The sequence below is a fragment of the Ornithodoros turicata genome, chromosome 1, assembly GCF_037126465.1.
Source record: "Ornithodoros turicata isolate Travis chromosome 1, ASM3712646v1, whole genome shotgun sequence".
In the NCBI taxonomy this organism is placed as follows: Eukaryota; Metazoa; Arthropoda; class Arachnida; order Ixodida; family Argasidae; genus Ornithodoros; species Ornithodoros turicata.
Window position 1 is genome coordinate 209,651,861 of NC_088201.1, and position 7,679 is coordinate 209,659,539.

Genomic DNA, 7,679 nt, shown 5'->3' on the forward strand with positions numbered 1-7,679 from the left:
CTCGTAGACCACAGCTCCACTTTATAAGGCTCTCCGCTGGAGATTGCGTGCATCATGTGTTGCCGACGACACGTTTCAGATATTCGTCTTTCTCAGATGCTATTCTCTGCGTTATCTTATGGTAGTGCGCCATGTCTCTGCTGGTTCTAGTACAACAATCTTGGCCATCACCTGTTCCGAGATTTCATTTAAATGGCGGTAGATTTCCATGGCGAAGCTTGCACCATTTTTTACGTCGCGATATTCAGAGTGCGCTCAAGACCTCCGCCCCCTTGGCGAAGATCCTTGATGTTTGTACAGGCGACGAAATGTAGAAAGCACTTTAAACATGAGTAGGAGAGCTTCCACTGCCACGCGGACTGATTTAAGACCGGTCCTCATGGTGCCTTTTCTTGCGTGAAAGCTGAGTTTTCGCGCCTAGCGCGAACTTTTATACGTTGCAACTGTTCGTAGCGCGTGATTCGCTGCATCAGAGCAGGTTTGATATTTCACGCAGCAGCCAGTCTACGGGCGTCCATAGCAACCAATCGCTGCGCAGCAAGTCACTTCTGGTTCCGGTGCAGCATCCTTTTTTTTAGCACTGGCCACTGTTACGAAGAACACCACCGAAAAACAACCATTTTAGGACGGAAGAGGAAGGAGACGAGAATGTTGCCAACACTCCGTAAAGCACATACGCCAAACTTGCTGTGCACGCAGCAGATTTGCGCCCAGTGATTTATCCAGACCCACCTACGCACCCTAACACCCCCCAAATGTTAAGTGGCACCCTCCCTAACTTTTTCAGCTGCGCACCCCTTACAGAGGGTGAGTAGTATGGAATCAGCTCAAGTATCCGGAAACTGACATCTTTGCCTGGACGCCATTAATTAGCAATTAGAGCAATTTGGGACCCCCCACATTAATCAGGACCCACCAGGGAGTCATTACACTAATTGGGGATCATCTAAGACACGTCCAGACGAAGATGCGAGTTTCCGGATACTTGAGCTGATAAAAAATAAAAAAATAGGTAGAAAATAAAATAAAAAGATAGAAATAGAGTGGAGAGAAACAATTTATTCGAAAATCAACGATGCCGCGGCGAAGAAGCCGCTCCGGGGTGACCAGTGCTTGTTGACGTCGGGTAGTTGCAGAGATCGACGACAGGTGGCCACTTAGTTGCAAGGCATCACACCAGATGGCGCCACCATCATAGCTCTAGAGGAGAGAGACAGAACAAGATACTAGCGGCAGGTAAAAATGACAGCACTGCTAAACAAGTCTAGGCATGCGAGAGAAAAGGTCTAACCGCTACTGCTAAACAGAAAACAGTACACATCGGGGGGAAAAGGCTTACGGGGGGACGATCGCTTAGGCCTAACCACAACACTACGCAGCTAACACAAGGCGGGAACCACACATCGCTAAACATGCGAGAAAAGGCTTAACACGAGCGCGGTCACCGCTAAACACGGCAAACATACGAGAAAAGGAGCGCGCTTGGGCATAACCTCAACACTACGCAGCTAACACAAGGCGGGAACCACACATCGCTAAACATGCGTCAACAGGCTTGGACACCACAAAACAAGTCTAAACATGCGAGAAAAGGCTTAGCACGAGCGCGGTCACCGCTAAACACGGCAAACATACGAGAAAAGGAGCGCGTCAAATCACTCACCTTTTCCCCCGCGGCAACTTCCAGGCAGAAACTGAGCGAGCGCGGAGAACAACACGTCTGCTCTCTACGAGATCCAGCCAGCAACTGAGCGAGCGCGCGGAGCGCACGTCCGTCTTCCGCGACGGTCCGAGAGAAACTGAGAGAGGCGACGCGCGCGCGCCCTCTGCTCCACCCGTCCGCGCATGCGCGCGCGCGCTGCTAGCTCCCTCTGCGCCGGCCGCGGGTGTTTTCGGTTTCGGCTCTCTGCTGCGCGCGCGCTCCTAGCGGCGACGGGTGGCTTTTCGGTTTCGCTTTCATTCTCCGTTCTTTGCGCGCGCGCGTTTATCTCTATAAAGGCAGCGCGCACCGCGCTCGCGTCATCATTCTGACCGATACGTGGAAAACGCCATGTGTGGTTTATTCTCCTGCGCTTCTCGTCGTCGCAAGGAAAAGACAAAAAACGAAGAACTTCGCGAATTTATACGCGGCATCGTGGAGGAAGCCTTTCAAGTCCACCGTCTGGAATGGTTGCAAGCACGTCAAGAAATGTGTCAGGACAAGATGAAGACGCTCGACCGCATCTTAGCGACGGACAGACTGGCGAAAAAGAAGTCCAACTTTAGCCTGGACAACCTGTATTGGGAACGCAGTTCCGATGTAGAGGACGACGACGAGGATGTGTAAATAAAAGCGATGCATTTCTCTTCGAGTCTCAGTCTCTTCTTTCTCTTCGTGAAACGTGTACGCACGTAACATGTCTTTCCCCGAACCTTTTCGTTTCCGTCATCCCTTTCGCTGCATCTTAAGCGGCCCCTCCATGTGCGGCAAATCTACGTTCGTTGCTAACGTGCTGAGGAACCTGAACGACGTGGTGGACAAGCCTCCGTCACAAATATTCTACGTGCAGAAATATGCTTCGCCGAGCATGCAGGACGAATTCGGGGACTCCGTAAAATTTACCAAGGAGCTACCGCGAGAGTGGGACACGTCGCGCGCTACGCTGATCGTCGTCGACGATCACATGACCGACGCCGGTTCCTTGAAGGAGGTGACCGATCTTTTCATTCGGGGTTCTCACCACGCCAACGCGTCGATCTTCTTACTCGTTCAAAACATCTTTTTCGACAGTAGCCATTTTAGAACAATATCCTACAACGCCAGTTACGTCGTCCTGTGGCGCACCGTGCGCAGCGTGCACCAGATGGAACATTTCGGCCAACAGCTATTTGGCAGAAAAAGATTGGAGTATTTTCTGGACGCATATAAACAAGCGATGTCGTCGCCCCACGCATATTTACTCGTGGATCTTCACAACTATACGCACGAGGATCACAGGTTGCGTAGCAATATCTTTCCGGGAGAACGTCAATATATCTACGCTCCGAAATGAATCTCCGCCCTCACCTCACTTTACTCAAAGTACTCTCCACTCTACCCCCTCCACGCCGCCGCGACGTCTTGAGACGTTCGTCCTCGTCCGACATGAAACACCTCTCCGAAATTTGTCTCAATGTATTGAACGGAAAGGTGGCTCTAGCTCCAGATACGTTCGCGCGTTTGAAGAAGCACAAACGCTTTTTACGACGGCTCGCCTACAAAAAGATTCACAAGAATCCGCAACGTTTGAAGCGCTATCTGTCTCAGCAGCGAGGACAGGGCGTGCTTTCGTCGGTGGTTCCTCTCCTGCTTTCCGCCGTGTTGAACCTTTTCGCCAATGGCCAAGAGAATTGAAGTGACCACCTCCTCCTCCATCGGAAACATTCTTTCTTCGAAGGAGAGTGACGACGTCAAAGTGAAACTCATACTGCAAGCACTGTATCGCATACTCAAGCAGTACGGATTTGACCCCTACGACAATAAAAACAAGGCGTCCGACGCTACAAATGACTTTGACTATTCGCTCCTCTCTCCAGAGGTGGACGAAGAGGAAGCGGAAAGGGTCGTCTCGGAATTAAAGAAGGTTCTTTCCTGGGATCGCGAGGGTTGTGTCTCCGTGTCGGGCAAGCCCATCAGACACTCCTCCGTTTACGAACTCGTCAATTATTTGTTGCAACGTAAGACGGGAAAGAAACCTTCCTGGTTCCCCAAAGTCTCGAAACTATTGCGTCTGATTTCTCTACCCAAATCTCGCGAGCAGCAGCAGCAGCAGCAGCAGGCCTCCATTGCGTGGACGACTTATGGAGGGATATGAGAAACCAGAGGGTGGTTTGGGGGGTGTGGAACGCTATAGAAAAGCGCATCACTTGAGCAAAAAGAAGGCTCTCGCCATTCTCAGAAAGCTGGATGCCTACACGCTTCACCATCCGGTCAGAAGAAAGTTTAATAGGAGACGCATCATCGCGCTCAAGATCAACGACGTGTGGCAAATGGACCTCGCCGATTTTTCAAAATACAAGAGATTCAACGGTGGCTACCGCTACATTCTCGTGGCAATCGATTCCCTCTCCCGCTTTCTGCGCACCCTCCCGCTAAAGACGAAGCGCCCCGCCGAAATGAAAAGGGCCATGATAAGACTTTTTCGGGGAGGTAACGTACCTACACGCATCTTTTGCGACAGAGGCGGGGAATTCTACAACAAGACCGTCAAGGAGTATCTCTCACGAAAGAAGGTACAGATGTATTCAACCTTCTCTCCAGTAATCAAAGCGTCGCAGGCAGAGCGCGTCATACGGACTTTACGCGACAGAATATTCCGTTATTTTAGAGTAACGGGAAAATACCACTTCGTTTCCGCGCTTCCCAAGATCGTGCGCGACTACAACACCACCAAACACAGGACTTTGGGCATCAGCCCGTCCGAAGTCACGCCCGAAAACGAATTGGAGCTGTTCAATAAGATAAATGGGAAGCCCGTCGTACCCTCCGTGAAAAAGAAGCTCAAACTGGGGGATAAAGTGAGGGTCCTACTTCACAGAAAAGGTTTTCATAAGAGCTCGGAAGGGAGTTGGTCGCCTCAGATTTTCACCGTCTCCCGCCTGAGAGACACCTCTCCTCCCGTCGTACACCTGGAAGATTACCGGGGTAAGGAAGTCGACGGATCTTTCTACCCGGAGGAGGTACTCGTCGTAACCCGAGACGCCAATCAGCCTTGGCCAGTAACGAAAGTGCTGAGGAAGAAGCAGGTGAACGGTCAGAGCTTCTCCTTGGTTCGCTGGTTCGGTTACGACAAAGAACACGACAGTTGGGTTCCGAGCAGCGACGTGGTCAAGATTGGGAAATGATGTCGGACATCTACGTCCACCTGCTCTCGAACGCCAGCATGGATAAGTTTCCCTCGAATAAACTCAACGCCTTCACGGTAGCTTTCGATAGTCCGCTTCAGCTCTCGAATCGGTATAAAGTCGGTCTGATGGATCTCAGCATAAGTAACGATTTTTTAAATATCGGCTACGAAAGGCAAGATGCGAAAATCGAGGTTTCTTTCGAGGATACGGTGGAAGCCGGCAGAACTTTTCGTGTCACCTCGGATCTCGAGAGGGATTTGGGAAAAGCCCTTTCGGAATTCGACGTTTCTTTCGCGTACAATAAATCGCGATACGACTTCGTCTTACCCGTGGACGTGAAAGCCGTGGAATTGGACCCTCGGCTCGCGCAAGCGCTCGACGCCTCGCTAGCGTCCCGCGAAGCAGGTCGTGCGGTGAAACCCCCCAAATTGAGCGAACGCGAAGCCACCTCCATCTTATTGGAGCACGCCGCAGCCGCCGTCGCTTTCGGCGACGTCACTCTGAATTCGGAAACCACGTCCCTACGGAACACACTCAACAAGTATTTCCAGACGCACAAGCTGGACGCCTCGCTAGAATTCGCGGATAACGTGTACTCTCTGAAAACACCGAAAGGGTTGCACGTACCGGAACCCTTTGTCAAGCTGCTACATCTCACAGCCGTCGAGGGACACGAAGAAACGCTACGCGTCTCTCTCCCCGTAGCGCGTCAATTTTCTTTCACGATCAAGACGAAAATTCCTCGATCTTTGCAAGTACATCTGCCTCCCGGCTATTATGCGACGCCGCAAGCACTTCTAAATGCGATTAATCAGCGCGTAGGCGAACGCGCGCGCTTCAGCTTCGACGGAACCGAACAGAAATGTAAAATTCGGCTTTCCGAGGGCACCTCCACCCTAAGACTTTCCGAGTACCTGGCCGTGCTTTTGGGCTTCGAATCGCGTACCGTGTTCACGGGGGATGAGGATGCCACGAGCTCCGTCGAGGTACTCCTGGAACCCCCGTTTCACAACATAATCGTGTACACGGATATCGTGGAACCCACGTACGTGGGGAGCGGGAAAAAACCGATATTAAAAATACTACCCTTTTATTACGAGAAAGACAAGCACGTCGTCACCTACACGTTAGATAACATCCAGTATTTTAACCTGTCTCAATTCGAAATTCCTTCAGTGACGATCGTTCTCGCGGACGAAACGGGAAGACGTTTGCCGTTGCGGTCCAAAGGCAGAACCAATCTAACGTTGCATTTCAAATATGTACCGTAATTCCCCCAAAATAATTCCCGTGTACACGGGACCCCTTTTCCAACGAGGGGGCGGTGTGTTGAGCAACATATCCAAGTTTATCGTTCCCATCTGGCAGCAAATAAAACCGATCGCCAAGAGAACGTTGAAGCGCTTGGCGCGGAATTTGGCCGATGGCGAAGGAATATCGCGCGCAGTAAAAAAGACGGCCATAGCAACGGGGAGAGACGTGCTGGATTCCATGGAGGGCTCTGGAAACAACAACAATGGAAAGAAACGCCGCAAACGACAACAAAAGGCGCCGACACACGACGCACCTGCAGATATCTTTGGTACGCCGTGAAGGTCACACATCCGCTGCGCGCGCTCCGTCATGACGTCAACGAAAGGAAAAATACAGACGCCGATCTGTCTAACGAGTGACGTGATGATATTCGAACCCCCTTCCATTCAATACGGCGTGGAAGATACTTCGTACCAACTTTTTTATCCGGTCAACGGAGTAAATAATTCCGTGATCGAGTTTTGTATTCAAAATTTGCAAAGGGCACACTTGGATCTCTACGGCAGTTTCGTGTCTTTGACCGTGCGCATTGTTCGCGACGACGGGGAAGAAATGGACGAGAAAGATGTCGTTTTCCCAATAAACCACCTGTTGAGCGGCATGTTTAAGACGGTCACCGTTTATGCGAACAACAAGCTCGTCAGTTCCAACGAGTTGTACGCCTACAGGAGTATTTTGGACGTCGTGCTTCATTCCACGCCCGCGGCTCAAGAAACAGTGCACGCGGCTGGACTTTATGTCGAGGACGACGAACATTTAAAGGACGATTACGACGTCTCGTCTCGCGGTCCGAAACAACGTTACGAAGCGACGAAGGGTGGAAAATACTTTAACCTGGTCGGTCAGATCAATACCGACCTGTTTCAACAGCCGCGCCTGATGGTACCTGCCGTCGAAATTCGTGTCGTTTTCCTGTTAAACAACGACGAATTTAAACTCGTATCGGTCCCCAAAGACAAGAAAACGTACAATTACGAGGTGGACATTAAAGAAATGACGTTACACTTGAAAAAGGTGACGCTGGCACCTTCCCTATTTTTGGAATACGAGCGGCGGCTTCAGACCACGCCGGCTATCTACGTGTTACGCGGATTGGAAACCAAGGTGCGGAGCTTGAGTGCCGGGAGCTTGGACGCTCACTTTGAAAACGTTTACCCCGAAAGGGTACCTTCCAAATTATGCGTCGCCCTGCTCGCCACGTCCGACTTTCTCGGCGACATCCAATCGAACCCCTACAAATTCCGTCATTACGACCTGTCTCATTCGATGCTCTCCGTGGACGGCCAGCAAGTGCGAGCCGAGTACGACTTTCAGAACGACCTCGTCAAAATTCCCTACTTTAACTTCTTGCAAGAACTGGGAGAGAAACATTTCAAGTATAGCTACGAGCGATTTAAAACGAACGGGTTCCTCCTCTACTTCAACCTGGACGTGGACAAGTGTTCTTCTCCTTCGCATTTGAACGAGTGGCGAAAAGGAAACGTTCGCCTGCAATTACG

At 51.0% G+C, this 7,679-nt stretch overlaps 1 long non-coding RNA gene across 1 annotated transcript; it reads right to left on the bottom strand.

Annotated features, from left to right (window-relative positions):
- Positions 1-1,039: 1,039 nt before the first annotated feature.
- Positions 1,040-1,889, bottom strand: LOC135375966 (uncharacterized). The gene is made up of 2 exons (XR_010417459.1): positions 1,664-1,889; positions 1,040-1,200 (listed from the first exon to the last, which is right to left on the bottom strand). It is a non-coding gene; the product is annotated as an uncharacterized LOC135375966 (long non-coding RNA).
- Positions 1,890-7,679: the final 5,790 nt, after the last annotated feature.